This window comes from Sparus aurata, chromosome 10 (assembly GCF_900880675.1).
Source record: "Sparus aurata chromosome 10, fSpaAur1.1, whole genome shotgun sequence".
Lineage (NCBI taxonomy): Eukaryota > Metazoa > Chordata > Actinopteri > Spariformes > Sparidae > Sparus > Sparus aurata.
The window spans coordinates 2,085,111-2,102,855 of record NC_044196.1 but is presented as its reverse complement, the minus strand read 5'-3'; the positions used below and the strand labels follow the sequence as shown (position 1 = coordinate 2,102,855).

The following is a 17,745-nucleotide window of genomic DNA, read 5'->3' as shown; positions in this document are numbered from 1 at the left end:
TCCGTGCTGAGAGTATAGCTGTAGCCCGTCTGATACTCAAGAGTCCATCATGTGCAGTGAGGTGATTCTTCAGGAGATTCTCTGTCAGTCGGTATAGGAGTCGAAGTGGTATACAAGAAGAAGTGGGGTACAAAAAAAAGTAATGTATAACAAGAAGTGATGCACAAGGAAAAGTGGGGTACATGAAAAAGTGGGGTATAGGAAGAAGTCATGTACAAGAAGAAGTGGTGTACAAGAAGAAGTGATGTACAAGAAGAAGTGGTGCACAAGAAGAAGTGGTGTACAAGAAAAAGTGGTGTACAGGAAGAAGTCATGTACAAGAAGAAGTGGTGTACAAGACGAAGTGGGGTACAAAAAGAAGTGGGGTACAAAAAAAGGTAATGTATAAGAAGAAGTGGTGCACAAGAAGAAGTGGTGTACAAGAAAAAGTGGGATACAAGAAGAAGTGGTGTACACGAAAAAGTGGGGTACAAGAAGAAGTGGTGTACAAGAAAAAGTGGGGTACAAGAAGAAGTGGTGTACAAGAAGAAGTCATGTACAACAAGAAGTCATGCACAAGAAAAAGTGGGGTACAAGAAGACATGGTGTACAAGAAGAAGTGGGAAATGCTTCATAGTGAGCGACTCATCAGTTCTTCCTGGCGAGGGCCTGGCAGAGAGGGCAGGGCTACAGCTACACTGTCAGCACAGAGAGGTGGGGTGAGTCTTCAGGTCTCACCTGAAGACTCACTCCACCTCTCTGTGCTGACAGTGTAGCTGTAGCCCTGCCCTCTTTGCCAGGCCCTCTCCGTGCTGAGAGTATAGCTGTAGCCCGTCTGATACTCAAGAGTCCATCATGTGCAGTGAGGTGATTCTTCAGGAGATTCTCTGTCAGTCGGTATAGGAGTCGAAGTGGTATACAAGAAGAAGTGGGGTACAAAAAAAAGTAATGTATAACAAGAAGTGATGCACAAGGAAAAGTGGGGTACAAGAAAAAGTGGGGTATAGGAAGAAGTCATGTACAAGAAGAAGTGGTGTACAAGAAGAAGTGATGTACAAGAAGAAGTGGTGCACAAGAAGAAGTGGTGTACAAGAAAAAGTGGTGTACAGGAAGAAGTCATGTACAAGAAGAAGTGGTGTACAAGACGAAGTGGGGTACAAAAAGAAGTGGGGTACAAAAAAAGGTAATGTATAAGAAGAAGTGGTGCACAAGAAGAAGTGGTGTACAAGAAAAAGTGGGATACAAGAAGAAGTGGTGTACAAGAAAAAGTGGGGTACAAGAAGAAGTGGTGTACAAGAAGAAGTCACGTACAACAAGAAGTCATGCACAAGAAAAAGTGGGGTACAAGAAGACATGGTGTACAAGAAGAAGTGGGAAATGCTTCATAGTGAGCGACTCATCAGTTCGTCCTGGAGAGGGCCTGGCAGAGAGGGCAGGGCTACAGCTACACTGTCAGCACAGGGAGGTGGGGTGAGTCTTCAGGTGAGTCTTTGGGAGATTCGCCGTCAGTCAGTATAGCATGCAGAGTCAAAGTGGGGTACGAGAACACATTTTCATCTGTCCTGTCTGCGTGTGAAGGTAAGATGTCTTCTTTATTTAATGTTTAATTTTTAATTTTAATGTTTGATAGTTAGTCTCATGTGTCAGCAGCAGGTTGTGTCTCCACAGACCAACACTGATCACCATGTGGATCATTTAATAACACGTTTCACTCTCATGATGATTTTTATTGTTCTTCCTTGATTTTTAGTAGAAACATGATTTTCACTTTGAGTGTCTGAACTGAGGTTACAACGTTTACGTGTCACAGAACACATGATGTTTTGATTATCTTAATGAAGTTTGTTCATTTGTAGGTGGAAATTAGACAGAAGTGATTTAATGTGAAGGTTTGTCTTCTTAAAGGAGCTCTGTGTCGCACTGTACAAGATTATTAATGAGGCAACAACACATGGAATCAACAGATTCTCTCAGAGGAACATCAGGTCCCAGAACACTGTCTGAAGCTAGAGAGGTGGCAGGGTCCGCCGCCGATACACACAGTAACTTGAGTGGAGAGACTTGAGTTACAGCAGATGAAGGTGGTGAGACAGCAGAGTGTAGGAATGTGAACGCCTGGGCGAGGAAACATGGGGAGATGTGGGGGCTCAGATCGACTCACAGAGATCGTGGTGAAAGCTGGTTGGTGGAACTGAAAGAAGGGAGCAGCCATCAGGAACGAGTCGCCACAGAGACCTGCAGCTCAGATTACACCCTCCTGTTCTTCATGACTGTCAGTTTGAACCAAGCGGAGAAGAGAAACGATGAATTAAAATAATGTCAGATGGACGGTGAACAAGTCTTCTTTAAGATTTAATAAGACTGTTTATACCTCAGTAGTTTAGTGGGCTTGTTAACATCAGTCAGGTCAGTTTCTCATAGTTTACATATAGTTATAGTCAGAAAACAACTATAGGAAGGTGAATGAGATGTGAGGGAGAGAGGCAACCAGCAAGAACATGTCCAGCAGTGTAATGTTGGTGAAGCTGACACGTTTAGCAGACTTTACTTCCTGAGGAAGCTGAGATCCTTCAACGTGTGCAGCAAGATGTTGGAGATCTTTTATCAGTCTGTGGTGGCCAGTGTACTTTTCTTTGCTGTGGTTTGTTGGGGAAGCAGCATTGGAGCCAGCGACACCAACAGACTCAACAAACTGATCAGGAAGGCTGGCTCTGTGATTGGCTGCAAACAGGACACTGTGGTGGAGAGGAGGACACTGAAAAAACTGTTATCCATCATGGATAATCCTCTCCACCCTCTCCAACTCACACTGGTCAGACAGCGGAGCACCTTCTCCGGAAGACTGCTTCAGCTTCGCTGTCGAAGCAACAGATACAGGAAATCTTTCCTGCCACAATCCATCACTTTATATAATAACTCTCTCACCTCTGCCTGACAGAGAACTCTGGTCTCTCTACTGTTTTGTTGTATATATTATTATTGTTATAGTATATTTTGCATATTTTGTTTTGTTGTATATATTATTATTGTTTATAGCACACTGTGCACTGTATATATACACTATGTATATATTGGATTCTATTTATGTGTTTTAAGTGTTTTATTTGCTGACCCACTACTGCTGTAACAAAATAATTTCCCAGTCTGGGATCATTAAAGTAATTCTATTCTATTCTATTCTATTTAGTGTCGTCTAAATGTTCTGATTCCACAGTAACACATAAACGTTCCATCACCAGGTCCTCCAGCTTCTTGTTGCTGCTCACAGTCTGTGTAGTTCCATATTTAAGACGTTTCACATGAAACATTAAACTAAACTGATCAGTATCGTCTCTGTCAGCCTACAAATGAACACATTATGAAACCGATGACACATATTTGATGTTGTAACCTCATTTCAGCTGCTGTCGGTCTAAATCATAGGTTGCAACGACGTTCATGATTTGTCTCGATGTCTCGCTGTGATCACTGTCGTCTCCATGATCACACAGACGTCTCAGTGACGACCAACACATTCAGTGGAATCACTGCGTGATCAGTGTAGTCTGTATATCACAGGTTTAGTTCATCTTGTGATGTATGGATCACGTCTCAGTCTGAGCAGGAAGTCGGTTCTTCTGTGTCAGGAATGTTCTGGATGATGTCTGAACTGTTCTAACTCCGTCTGTTATCTCTGGTTTTGTTCAGACACACAGAAGAAGCCTGGAGATGACGTCACTCTTCAGTGTCCGGTTCACTCAGATGGTGACATCACAGTGATGGCGTGGAAACATCAGTCAGTGGGTGATGTCATCGTCCTCAGAAATAACCACTCATATGAATCCGACCAGCATCCGTCTGTTCGTGGTCGAGTGGATCATACGTATCAAGATGGAGTCTTTACCGTGATCCTGAAGAACGTCACCATCAACGACTCTGGAACATACGAGTGTGTAATAGGACGGAGAGACGGAGCGCCGCCTGTTTCCATCAGGAGCATCACAGAGTTGTAGAGTTCAGCGTGTCTCTCTAAACTAAAACTGGGCTTCAGATCTATAAAGCTGTGAGACTGAAGAGGAGGAAATGCTACCTGCTGACACCTCTTTCTGCTCTGCAGGTCTCACAGCTGGACACACAGTGGAAGGAGGAAGTGAGGACAGAAGAAGGAAGGAGGGAGGAAACAAGGACGAAGAGAACCTGTGTGGTCATTCTGGGCTAATGGTTCTGATAGCAGCTGTTGTTGTGGGGATTTCTATTTCTGTTATCATCGGCTTTGTGGTTTATAAAAGACTAATGAAGAAGAAATCAGAGCACCTTTCTGCTGATGAACAACTGCAGTTATCATCCCCAGAACCTGTCGAGGCTCAGTATCACTCTGAAGTCTGAGACTCTCCACCAGGATGATCTGGTCTATCAGAGCCCAGCTATATCTCCTCTTCATGACCTGCTGCCTTAACAAGGTGGAGGAGTCTGAGGCCTGTGACAGATTATCAGCACTGTTGATGTTTCTCTGTGAAGGAGAGGAGGAGCTGGAGCTCACTGATGCTTCGTACCGCCACGCCTCTTTTGGTCCCGGCGTGCTGTATGAACTGACACACTGGAGCGTCTGTAAGTCAGCGTTGCTTGGTTCCACTCAGTCCATCAGTCGAGCTTTAGTTCCTCCACAGAAACATCCTGACACTGAAACTCAACCTCACATCAAGTGTATTCATTTCTAATATTATAAACCATGAACAGCACTGACATTATTGTTTAACGCATTTATAATGGCCGATTAATGAATATTTAAACAATAATAATAACACCCTCCAACCATGCATTGCATAGTTTGTCCACTGGAGGGCACTCTACAACAGGTCGAGTCTATGCCACCTAACTGTACAGGATGGCCATTCTGAGATCTCTTCTTGTACGGGTCTCGTGTCACGGGTCACCATGCATGTGCAACACAATGCGCTAGCTACCATCGCTATTCTGAAGAAGCAGAATGTTGAGAGGCACTTCTGAACTGTTCATAAAAAGTACGACACTGACTTTCCTCCAAAAGCGAAATAATTAGACAACAGTCCGTTATCACACAGCGTAATTCACAAGCAAAGGCCGACATGAAGCATTGTTACGGGTGAGTCACTTATCAGGAAGCATAAGAAGTCCTTCCAAGATGGAGAGATGATAAAAGAGGCCATTGTTGAGGCAGCTGAGTCCTTGTTTCAGGATTCTAAGAAATATTATCATCAATTAAGAAGTACAGTTACACAGCGCTGTGAAGTAATGGCCGGGGATTTGAGACAGCAGCTTCAGAGAGACATCGCAGACTGTGAGTGTTTCTCACTGCAGTTAGACGAGACTACAGACACCAGCAATACAGCCCAGCTGTGTGTTTTTATCAGATGATGTTTACAGATATGACTGAATTCACTCTTTACTCTCTTAATATCAGTTATGCATTGTGTTATATAAAGTATACTCAGTGTAGATGTTTGGTATTTTCTATGTAGGTAGATCATTTTGAGCAGGTCATTTTGAAAATAGCTCGCAAGCTAAAACAGTGTGTCCCCCCGCTCTACAACATCCCTGTTGGCAACATTTGTGTATATATATTATGATATATTTTGATGTTCCTCCGTTCTGTTGTGACAATAAAACAAGTTTATTTTTAAACTCCATTATCGTATTATTTCAGTGAAGACTCATAAATAACTACAAATAACTAATGTTACGAAATCTGTTTATGTTTTGTTACATGTTTTTATATATATTTATACCATGATCTGGGGGAATACTCGACTCTGATTGGCTGCAGGGTGTCCATTAACCCCTGATATATGGACACCTACTAAGTAGTTCCAGTCAAATTGTCTGTTCACCGCTGTAAATCAATGCGCTAGCTGGCATATCAAATCTGAATATTTCATTTCCAACACTGAGTGCAGTCCGTCAGTCCTAGTGTCTTATCTGTAACACACGACTGTAACACACAAGTCGTGTGTTACAGTCGACTTTGGCGACTGTAACACAGGCCTCCGTGTCGTCCATTAATTCCTGTTTATGGACACCTCATCGGGCATTATCCCTTACATATAACTACATATTAATATATACATATATACACATATATATATATATATATATATATATATATATATACATACACACATATATATATCTATATATATATATATATATATATATATATATTAGCTGGATTTCTACAGAAAAGCTGACTAAATTTACCACTCTTCTGCAGCAGCTTCCTGTTGACGGGAAGTCCCGACGACTCGATTACCGAGTGCAGTAGAGTTCGGCGGCTCATGTATGAAAATGTATGATTATGACTCCATGGAAAAGCAATCAAAGTTCATATCTGCTTACCTGCCAGTTTATAACAGTTATTATTGAGAGCGCACAGGGAAAAGAACGGAATTGAGCATTTCTAATCGCACTCGGTAATCGTCGTGTCAGGACTTCCCCGACCCGGAAGCTGATGGAGGAGAGTTGAACTCGGTTTTTAGCATTACAATAGCTTTCCTAGATGCCCGGGACTATGTGTTGAGACCCTATTTATACTTTTGCTGAAGTTTGGTGCTGTTCTGAGCATTATTTGTGGCTTTTTGGTGGCGGTTTCTATTTGGACCCATTTACTGCAATGTATTACTGTCGTGCGGTAGTTTCTGAGGTTGATAAAACTCCGTAAATTAGCGGTCTGCTAACTTGATCTTTCGAGAGGTAGTCTAACACAGTTTCACGGTGATTTAGACCATGGATTAAACTTACACCAGAATATCCCTTTAAGTGTTTAAATCAAACTGCTCAAGGATGTATATCAAACAAAACATTCACCCTACACAGTGAATGATGCAACAAAGAACAACTGTCTGTCAGGGGTGTTGATCTGGGATCTTTTCAGAGCTTGATGGTCCACAGTTCACCGAGGTGTAGGCTCATCGCTCTCCTTCTCTCTGGAGGATGTGAATCATCTCCAGCAGCTGCCTGGGAAAACTCTGCCCAACACTCATCTTCACGGATGTCTTTAAAGGACTCCAGCGATGCACAACAACCTCAGAAGCAGTGCACATATCCACAAACTGGGACTGTAGACCTGCATTTGCTAGTTTCAAGACGCCAAGAAGAAAAATCTCAGTCTCAGAGAAATGATGCCTTTAATTTGACTGAGCAGGCCTGATTTCCAATAAACCTTGTGGTCTCTCAGTAGCTCGTTTCTCAGACAAATCTTTTCGCACATGGCTCACCCTGCATGGCTCACACGACCACCGAGTGTGATCGGTGGTTAGAACAGTGGGAATACAGGACATATCTATCAAGCTTCTTTTGGAGCTGTGCTTGTATGCCACCTCATCACAGAGGCACCATCACAACACCGGCTAACTATGTTGTGAGCGTTGTAGCCAGCATCAGAAAGATGCCTCAATATCTCAGAGGCGAAGTGCTCCGCATCAAGCTCATGCAAGTCAGTCAACACCATAAGACGCTCCTCTTTCATGGAACTGCTGACAAACTGAATCATCGTAGACATGTTTTTGCCCACATTGCACCTGTCCCATCACTTTTGAAGCAAAATCCTGCGGAGTGGGCGTTTCCAAGCACCACTTCTGCCGGTGTTTGAATAATTTAATTTTGTGGATACCCTTTGTGATGCTTGCTAGCTTCTCCTTCTTCTGTAAGGTGCAGTCTCATGTGTACCATTATCATTACCTGCTGCATCATGTCTTAGAGTTCCTGTAGTCTCACAGAGCCTTGACTCATTCACACCGACAACACTCTTGGCATACGTGTAACTTTTTTTTCCAGGTTATGTTTTACCAGTCAACTGCCCCCCCCCGTAGAAACAGAAGCATGCATTCTGCACAACAGAGTACTTGAGTACTGTACCAGGCAGGACTGAATGATCGTAGTGTTGTACCGAATGCTACACAATATCAGCTGAGATGGTGTATTGACATTCAAGTCACTGGCAGCTGAGTGAGTACTGGGGCTTTGTAGCTACTATCACTGCAGGCAGGAGCAGCACAATGCCTGAAACACTGATGTATCACAGTGTTTGTGTTAATGTAAGTCGTTAGCAGCTGCACAATATTCAACAATGAACTGAGAGTGAAGCCACACAGATAAACAGAAAGACAGAGAGCGCAGCGAGAAATTAATCATTTGAAAAAGTTTTCCCACCGTAGTCTAATGGCTCAGAAGCACATCGGACTCTGTTGGTCTCTTAACATGCAGAATCTTTGAGGTGATATTTACCTGCCAGATCATCAACAGATCAACACCTGATCAACACCAGATCAACAACAGATCAACTCCAGATCAACACCAGATCAACATCAGATCAACACCAGATCAACATCAGATCAACACCAGACAACACCAGATCAACACCAGATCAACACCAGGTCAACATCAGGTCACAGCACATGTATTGAAAGAGACATTACCGTTCAAAGGGACGACAGCATGTAGATGAAGCTGCTGAACTCTGAATAGACTTGAGAAACTGAGACACCTGATGAGGACAGGTGTCTGTAGCTTCAGGAGTCACTTCCTTCATCTCTGTAATCTTCTTCTCCATCCTCCAGCTTGTGATCCGACGGTGCTGCCACCTGCTGGTGTTCTGTCTGTCCTGCATCTCCACTGTCCTCAGTGTCTTTATGGACTCAGGTCCACAGGTCACACTGAGTCACTGCCTCAGAGAGACCTGTGGTTCTGGTTTCTTCTGGATGAGGTTTTAACGTTCTGATTTTATGTTTCAGAGCACGTTATGACAGAATTATGATCTTTATTATTTCAACACATTTCTCTTTTTAGGAAATACACTAAATACAGTGACTGAGAGTCTCATACAACCAGTAGCTGAGACAGTCAGTTTTCACAGGGGAGTCAGACTGAGACCACAGCTCTCACAGCGGAGGCACAGAAACTGATATCATATAGTTATTTCCCTCTATGTGTCAAGTCGCGGTGGATGTGGAAGTGTTTCTTAGTCGCTCACTCATTTACTTATACAGGTAGTGATTGTCATGTAGAATCACATCATGAAGACCTGTATAAGCTTATAAATGTTTCCTAAACTGATTTAAAAAAGCGATCTGAAACAGTTGTGAAGGTGGCGTCTTTTTAATTGGTGACAAAGCTCACACTATGATTACAATTTACACCACTCGAGAATATTACAGAAGGCACTTTTATCAAACAAACCCACAAAGTTTCATTCTCATGTTTATTCTTAAACTGATTTACAGACGTCATGTACAAATCACATTACAATATCACAGAACACACTCACACCAAACAAACGTACAGAAGTCTTGATTTACAAATTCATCCATGTTGTGTTGAAATGTTATCATGTAAAGCAGACAGGGACAAACGAGACACTGCAGTAACTTGTGGATTGTGGTTACGAGGATACGAGACTCATGCAGTTGAACCCCAGAACATGCTAGGATGAATGCATGGTAAACACATTTGAATTCCCTTTCAAGAATATGTCACACATTGACCAACACTATCGAGCTAAACCTGCACAGAACTTTGACTTTACATTTATTGGCCTTCTACAACACTGGAGCTTATTGACACTAAATATTTTCTTTTAAATGACACTGACACAGTGAAACTGTTTATAGCTTGCTACTTTCATACTGCTAAGTTAGCTTAGCAAACTTTACCATATCCTTTTCAACTCCAGCCATAATATACATACATTAAGACAAGAAACATTTCAAACATAGTGAATAAACTTCATTCTGCTAACTCACCCGCAACTCTTCTCTGTCCTCCTACCACAACAACTTCTTCTTCTGTAATTGTGCTGGTGGTTGACATTCAGGTTTAGTTTATTACCGTCACCATCTGTTTGGCTGGAGAACTACTTGTTTGAGGTGTGATGTTTAAATGCATCCATATGGAAACGCTTGCGTCCAAAAATGGTTCCGGTTAAGTGGTGGTGGGGGGAGCCAGGGGAGGTATGAACCCTAGCCACCATTTTGTTTTGCTCTTCCAGACACACACACCCACACAGACCTGTATATAGTATATGTAAGTAAGTGTGTGTGTTTTCATCTTTGTGTTTCATATAAGAACCTTCATGCTGTTTGAATGTGAGTGAATGTTGCCAACCTCGACTCTGACAAGAACTCCTTTGACCATTACAGCTGTTATGGTAATATCGGTTGTAGTTATTAAGTTAATTATCAACATGAGGTGCTACAGTGTAAATGTATTTATTTATCATAATTAATCATCGTTCCTGATAATGATTAATTATATTTGGTAGCCAAATTTAACCCAAAACTCCCTATAATGTTGCACAAAGTACTAAATATGGTGCCCCGAGCGAGGCGACACTAGCAACCTCATGTAGTGAATCAGTAGAATAGGATAGAATAGAACAGAATTACTTTATTGATCCCAGACTGGGAAATATTTTGTAGCAGCAGCAGTGGGTCTGCACAAAAAGAAAGAAAAACACTCACTGTACATAACATGAATAGAAAACAACAATAGAAAATATATACACAGTGTAAACTATACAATGAACAATAATAATCTATACAACAATACAAGAAAGTAGTTTGAGACTTCCAGTTCAGACGTTGTTGTTTGTGGGTTGAGTTTGAACAGTTTGTTTGTTTGTTTGTTTGTTTAAGATTGAAGTCGGAACCAGATGTCTTCTACTCATCACTGAAGTAGACCTTCACACCAGAAGCGTGAGTGATTGGTCTCCAGAGACCGTCACACCTCAACACTGTCATCTGCTTCACTTCTTCTTACTTCATTTGATATTCTCCTCCCCATCACTCATGTGATGACCCCTCACATTTATCTGTTGGCCCTCTGGAGGGTCCCGACCCCGAGGTTGGAGAATTAACTTGTGTCTTCTTCCTGTAAACTAAATGTCACGTGTGCTTCCGTCAGCTGAACCAACCAGTGTCAACCAATCATATCGTGTCATCCACCCGTCAATCATTCTGAGCGAGCGGCACAGAGTGAAGACTTCCTGTCAGAGAGACGCAGCCGAGTGAACAACTGGAGGGTATTTATGAGAAACAGGAACCTGGACGACCACAAAGTTGCTATCTGCCATTAAAACCAGTTGACACATTTCACCACAAGGACAAACACGTCACTGTCAGCTCGAGCAGAGTGTCGAGAGAAACCTCACAGCTTCAGGTCAGTTTACTGGACTCAAGAAAAAGCTGTCGTTTATGCTCAGCATAAAAAACTACAACATGAATAATCTTCAGATTAAAGGTCAGTCTGAGATGCAGAAAATGCACCGAGGATCTAAAACCATGAACAATGGGCCTCATTTATGAACCGTTCTTACGAACAAATTGGTTCTTAAGTCCCACTTACAAAGAATTTATGCAGATTGTGGCATTCATGAATTTTTTCTTATCAAGGATTTTTTCTTAGGCAAGAACAAATCCTACGAACACTCAGGAGTACTCACATTTCAGTGCCGAAATGTTGGCATGGTTGTGTTTTCTTCTCTTGCGTAGTTCAATAAAATGCAATATTACAGTGATAATTCTGTCATATTTATTCATTCATTTATTTACTTCATATTTTTGGTAATTTACAAAGAATTTAAATTCTAAAATAAATTAAATGTGCCAATGATTTAGAATAAATCAAGTAAATTGGAAACAATGCCATCAATTAGTAACCCCCCCACCATATTTATACATGGCATTTCTCCATCCAAGGCCTGCAAAACAATGGCATATATATTGCTCCTGCGGCTTTCATCAATGTAAGAACACAGCTGCGAACAATTCTGAGGCTTACGAACGAGTTGGTGAATCTGACGTAGGGTTTTCTTAAGGAACCCCTTAAGAACAACTTAAGAAAGAATCTAAGAAGATTCTTAAGAAGACATTGGTGAATGAGGCCCATTGTTCTGTTGTTGGACTTAAAGGAAGTCTTTTGGTCATCAGTTCTGGAGCCTCATTTATAAACGTTGCGTACGCACAAAAGAAGGCGTACGCAACTCTCTACGCACACCGTGGGATTTATAAAAAGAGAACTTGACGGGAAAATGTGCAGTCCTCCACTCAAACTCTGACCCAAGCGTACGTACATAACTGGGGTAAGGAGAAACTGCGCCACTGATGGCAGAAGAAAGAAACGGGAGAAACTGTGTGAAACTGATACTGATCGTGTAAAATAAATAGTAATATTACCTCTCATATATGAACAGTTTATTTGCAAGATATGTGTACAATGAATAAACAAACAAACTCCCTGGAGTGCACACGGGAAACATATGATTTAGGACAATAGTAAGACAACAGTAGAGCAAATTACGTTTACACTGATATGAATGCAGTTGAATATATTAATATCCTATATCATATAGACCATTTCGTTCCATCTCCGTTTTCAATGCATAACACATAAAACACTTTGTAACTGTGTTTTGTTGCCATACAATCAGGGTAATTCTCACACGTGTAGCAGATATTACCTAATAGATGGGTATATAAAGGCATGTATTTACAATGCGTTATGGTGCACAATGGCTGCTTTGGCACTGTTGGAGGATGTGGCAAACGGAAGGATACGGAGGGAGCGGAACTTCAGAGACCAGCAAGATCCACTGGCCAACAGTGATGTGTGGCTGATGAGCCGTTTCCGACTCCCACGAGATGTCCTCTCGGATCTATGTGCGGTATTGGGCCCAGCGTTAGAGAGGAGCACCCACAGAAACCACGCCGTGCCGGTCCCGCTTCAAGTGGTATAATTGGTTTGTTGCAGCAGTACATAAAGTTTCCATATACGGTGAACAGGCAAATAAAAAAGCGCAATTTGCAGCAATGTCCCGTTTCCCAAATGTAATCGGTGCCACTAACTGCACTCATGTTGCTATAAGAGCACCAAGTGAGAATGAATTGGGCCGGCATCGGTGTCCCCCTCCTCCGTCCCACGTCACTCAGGAGGGATTCCCCGATGATCCCCGCCAGTTTTTCATCCAGCGGGGTGAGCTCCGGTTGGCCCGTTCGCCTTTCTCTCTGCTTTTGGCATGCTTTCAGTCATGAATGAATACTAACTAGGGGCATTTCTCTGAATATTCATAGGCGACTATGGGCGTGGTATGACCCGCACACAGGTGCGCCACATTTAGAGTGGATTGTGAATTATAAAGGGAAATCGGCGTAGGACGTGCCTGTGCACTGTTTTATGAATCAGGATATTTTTTTGCGTACGCACTTTCTGTGTTTCGTGCGTACACAACCTTTGACGTCAATCCTACGCACAGTTTTATAAATGAGGCCCCTGATGTGCAGTGTTACATAAACAGGGTGTGTCAACACACAGCTGAAGGGAACACACTGAATGATACTGAAGGATAAAGTCTGTTTAATGTGCAGCTCAACATTTTAGATACAGCAGGTCCAAAAGTCTCAGACCACATTGAAAACCTTGAATACTGTCACATAAACCTGGAAACAGTCACAAAGTTTGAGGATCCAGAAAGTAATTCAAAGCATCAGAAGTCAAAGAGGATCGTTCTCAGCGTCGGATCAGGACTGAAGGTCTCTAAAGAAACACTTTACAGAAAGTGGATCAGCTGGACACAATCAGAACATCAACACATCAAGCTGAGTTCACTGAGAGACAGAACAGCAACTTCATCACAGAGACAGAACAACTCAGTGAACAACACAAGAGTCCAATCAGCAGTCGACCCATCCAACTAGAAGGTGAGCAGCTCCACAGGAAGAGTTCTGGTGGGAACACCACAGAGACGAGCCAATCAGAGGAGGAGGAGGGCTGGTCTCACAAGAAGAAGCAGCAGTATCCACAAGAACAGAACCTAGAAGGTGAGCAGCTCCACAGGAAGAGTTCCGGCTCCTACGAAGGAAACGTGACTGAAGAATAAGGAGAACACGTTGGATCAACTCAGAGGTGATGCTCTGTGGTGACAGCAGCCATGACATCATCGTACTCATCAGCCAATCCCTGCTCAGCCTGGGTGGGAGGAGCCATCTCCATGGAGACGGGCAGGTAATTTCCTGCAGGCGGAGAGAGTGAGATCATTCGAAAGATTGATTGATTGATTGTGGCAATACCCCCAACTTCCGCTCACTATTCTTATTGGCTAAAGTGACTACCTGCTGTTAGCATGTAGCTAAGTTAGCCATGGAGCTAAGTAGGCCTATCTGGTGACTCTGACTCAGTTTGTGTCCAGTTTGAATGAACTGAGTTTGATGATGAGTTAACTGCAGCACACGGCTGTTAAAAATAATGAGAACATGATTTATGTTGTTGTCTTTTTTGTGTCTGAATGTGTCTGAATGAGTCTGAATGTGTCTGACCTTTAGGTTTCCTGTTGGTGAGCTGTCTCACCTCTAGAACCAGAAGAACCAGTGGAACCAGAGAGAAAAGAGAGGATAGAATAGCAAGAACCATCGACCACACAGGGACAGGAGGAGAAGGAGAGGGAGCTGAAGGAAGGGATGGTGAAGCAGGCGAGGTTGAAGGAGGAGTTGTCGTAGCAGGTTTCTCTAAAATGAACAAAAGATTCTCATCAACAACACAGAAATCAAATTAGCAGACAGGAGGAGACTGGATAAACTTATCAAGAAGGCTAGCTCCATCCTGGGATGCCCTCTGGACTCAGTGCAGGTGGTGGGAGAGAGCAGGATGATGGACAAGCTGTCATCACTGCTGATGCAGGAGTCCAACCTGCAGGTCACTGTCACAGCACTGTGCAGCTCCTTCAGCAACAGACTGATACACCCTCAGTGTGTGAAGGAGAGGTATCACAGCTCCTTCATCAACAGACTGATACACCCTCAGTGTGTGAAGGAGAGGTATCACAGCTCCTTCCTGCTGCTGTCAGACTGTACAACCAGCACTGCTCCATATAGACCTCACGCTGTACTCTGCACTGTGCAATAAGTCTGTACGAACTAATTTCATCACCCATATTTATGATCTATAAATGTTATCTTAAAATCTGTATTTAATTTGCTAATTTTTGCACTACATCATATAAATATGTACATACGTTGATTTTATTTTGTCTATTTTGCTATTGCTGTTCTTGTAATAATCTGCTGCTGCGACAAACAAATTTCCCCGTCTGTGGGACATAAAAGTATTTCTGATTCTGATTCTGATAATTCATTCAGTCATTTCACTGTAGAGAGAAACCAGATCAAACTAAGAAAGTGAACTTGCTCCTGTCTGGTCTGTTCCTCTTGTTCTATGTCAGCCTGAGACCCACAAACTTTATATAGAGGAGAATAAATCACATGATGGTTCAATATTATACTTTAACAAGATGTCGAGGTTTTCCAGCTGTGGTATTAAAGACAAAACTAGTTTAAAACATAAAGACATGTAAAGTTTTATCTGCTCCGTATGAAACATAGAAATGTTAAACATTGGATGCCAACACTGACTCTGGAGACAGGCTGTCTCTGTCTCTGCTGACATTTTTATTGTAGACTTAAGTTGAACCTGCTGACCTGTGACAGAGATCCAGCTGGGTGGAGACTCTCCATCACTGCTGGTGTTACACTTGTAGAGTCCTTCATCAGACCTGGAAACATGGTGGATGGTCATGTGACCTGTAGGCTCAGTCCTGATGAAGGAGCCATCTTTATAGAAAGCAGCTGAGAGGTTGGAGGTCTCTGTTGTACAGGTGAGAGTGACATCATCTCCCTCCATCACAGGGAGGACAGGACTCTGCAGGATCACTGCTCCACCTCAACACACAGACAAACTACAGCATTTCATCCACCTACACAGCTTCATCAGCACCGACTGCACAGCCTCATCTTACCAGTGACAGTGATGTTGATGCTGCTACTGGCTGCTCGCCTGTGGACTCACACCAGTAAACTCCACTGTCCAACGGGACAATGGAGCTGATGTTACAGGAAGAACCAGCTGGTTCTCCCCAGTCTTTACACTGAGTCCTGGTATCTTCACTCGTGTTCCTCGTCACCGTCCATCCATCAGAGCTGTCGTCCTCCTCACACCTCAGAGAGACAGACTCATATTCAAACAGCTGAGATCTGTGAGGACTGATCTTCAGAGAGGCTGGAGGATGAGACAGAGAGAGTGAGTTACAATATCAGCTAAATGACCAGGTAAAACACATATGCAGCAGTGAGACCTGTAAACACACTTCAACATGTAAAACTGGTGGAGTTAGTCTTAACAGAAACGTTCTCACTGATGGTCTCTGTTGGTTGGTGTCATTTAGACACATCAGTATTAAATCCAGGCGGTTTCATAACCAGTTAAAAGTTCCTTCAGTACATTTAAACATTCAATGAGAATGAAAATTGGATTCTTGGGATTCACTTCTGTCTTTTTTGTGAGGCGGTTGTTTGTACCACAACGGCAGAAATCTTGTTCATTTGTTTGCAGAACATCAGCATTAACTAGAAAGTATTATCTCAACAGCTGCAGACTGTCAGGTGAGACGTTCACTCACCTGCGTTGGTTTCACAGCAAAGCAGAAGGATCAGTGCTGAGGAGAAACGAGACTCTGGTTGGTTTGAGATTTAACAACGAGATCAGACAGAACTGAGACAGTTGGAGTTGAACTGCACTCAACATTCTGGAAATATCATTCAACCTTTAGATAAACATACTGTGTGATTGTAGATATTAAATGTTCTCCTAAAGGATTCACTAGAAAGTTATATATTTAAATTAGATTCTAGCAGCACAGCTGGTCGACCACTTGAAACCATAGAACAATTGGTTTTAAAATATTAAATATAATATACAGAAACTTCCAGCTGTCACTTCATTGAAGATGTAAAGCGTTCCTCTGATGGGTTAATGTTTCTCGACCTGAAAAATCCCTTTGACAGCGTCAACCACAACATTCTCCTTTCTGATGCCGTGTTCAGACCAAAGCAACACAATTTATTCACATGCCTGCATAACACATAAAGTCAATGATAAGATGTGATCAGAGGAGGCTTTTGGACTAACTGCTCCCGTTGAAACACCAGAAGAGATAAACCACAAGGTCCAGTCCTCGGTCCACTTCTCTTCAGTCTCTTTATAAATGTCCTGCTCAGCCACCAGCTGTATGCAGATGATGCAGTCTTATATCAGCTCACTTCACAAGACAGCAGAGCTCCATCTGCACAGCTGGACGACGTCCATCAGTGGCTCCAACACAGTCATCCTGATTAAAAACTGTTTCTATGTGTTTCTCTGTAAAACATTCTAAATGTTACTTTGAAATTAAGAAATACAGAAAATCAATGATTGAAAGTTGTTGTGAATAATCAGACGCTGCACTAACTCAGGGAGCCCAGGTGTTTATGATTCTTTTCTCATTTTCATGTTGTCGTCCACAACCAGACACATTACACCTTTATTTATTTATGTTATTATTACCTTTACCTTTCAGTGTTTCCCACACATTGACTCATTTGTGGCGGTGCTCCACAGAATCAAGACCGATCGCCACATGTTGTGTTTTGTTTTTTTCTCACTTGTTTCACATGGCCCCGCCCCTCTGTGCACACCGCCGTGTGTCTCCATGGAAACAACATCATACGTTAAAATAAGAACGTGGAAGCTTTGATATTTGGTGCAGACGGCTGGCGAAAGACACGAGTTCACAAAAGTTTCGTATCTGGAGAAACAACCACAGAAACATCAGATGTCTCCATACAGCTGGTCTGCTGTGACCACAGTCTGCAGGAGAGATCACATCACAACCTGATCTCAGACCAGATTTAACCCCTGATGTTCAGTCGAGCTAGTGCTAACACCTCAGACGGG

General features: G+C 42.6%; 1 protein-coding gene, 1 long non-coding RNA gene and 1 pseudogene across 2 annotated transcripts in view; 1 reads left to right on the top strand and 2 right to left on the bottom strand.

Moving 5' to 3' along the window:
* LOC115590029 (Fc receptor-like protein 5) overlaps positions 1-17,745 on the bottom strand; it is a 34,371-nt gene that overhangs the window by 16,400 nt on the left and 226 nt on the right. The gene's annotated exons all lie outside the window — the stretch shown is intronic.
* LOC115590130 (uncharacterized) lies at positions 1,482-5,622 on the top strand. Its single transcript, XR_003985694.1, has 2 exons — positions 1,482-1,557; positions 3,667-5,622. It is a non-coding gene; the product is annotated as an uncharacterized LOC115590130 (long non-coding RNA).
* LOC115590014 (low affinity immunoglobulin gamma Fc region receptor II-a-like) overlaps positions 13,319-17,745 on the bottom strand; it is a 33,306-nt pseudogene continuing 28,879 nt past the window's right edge.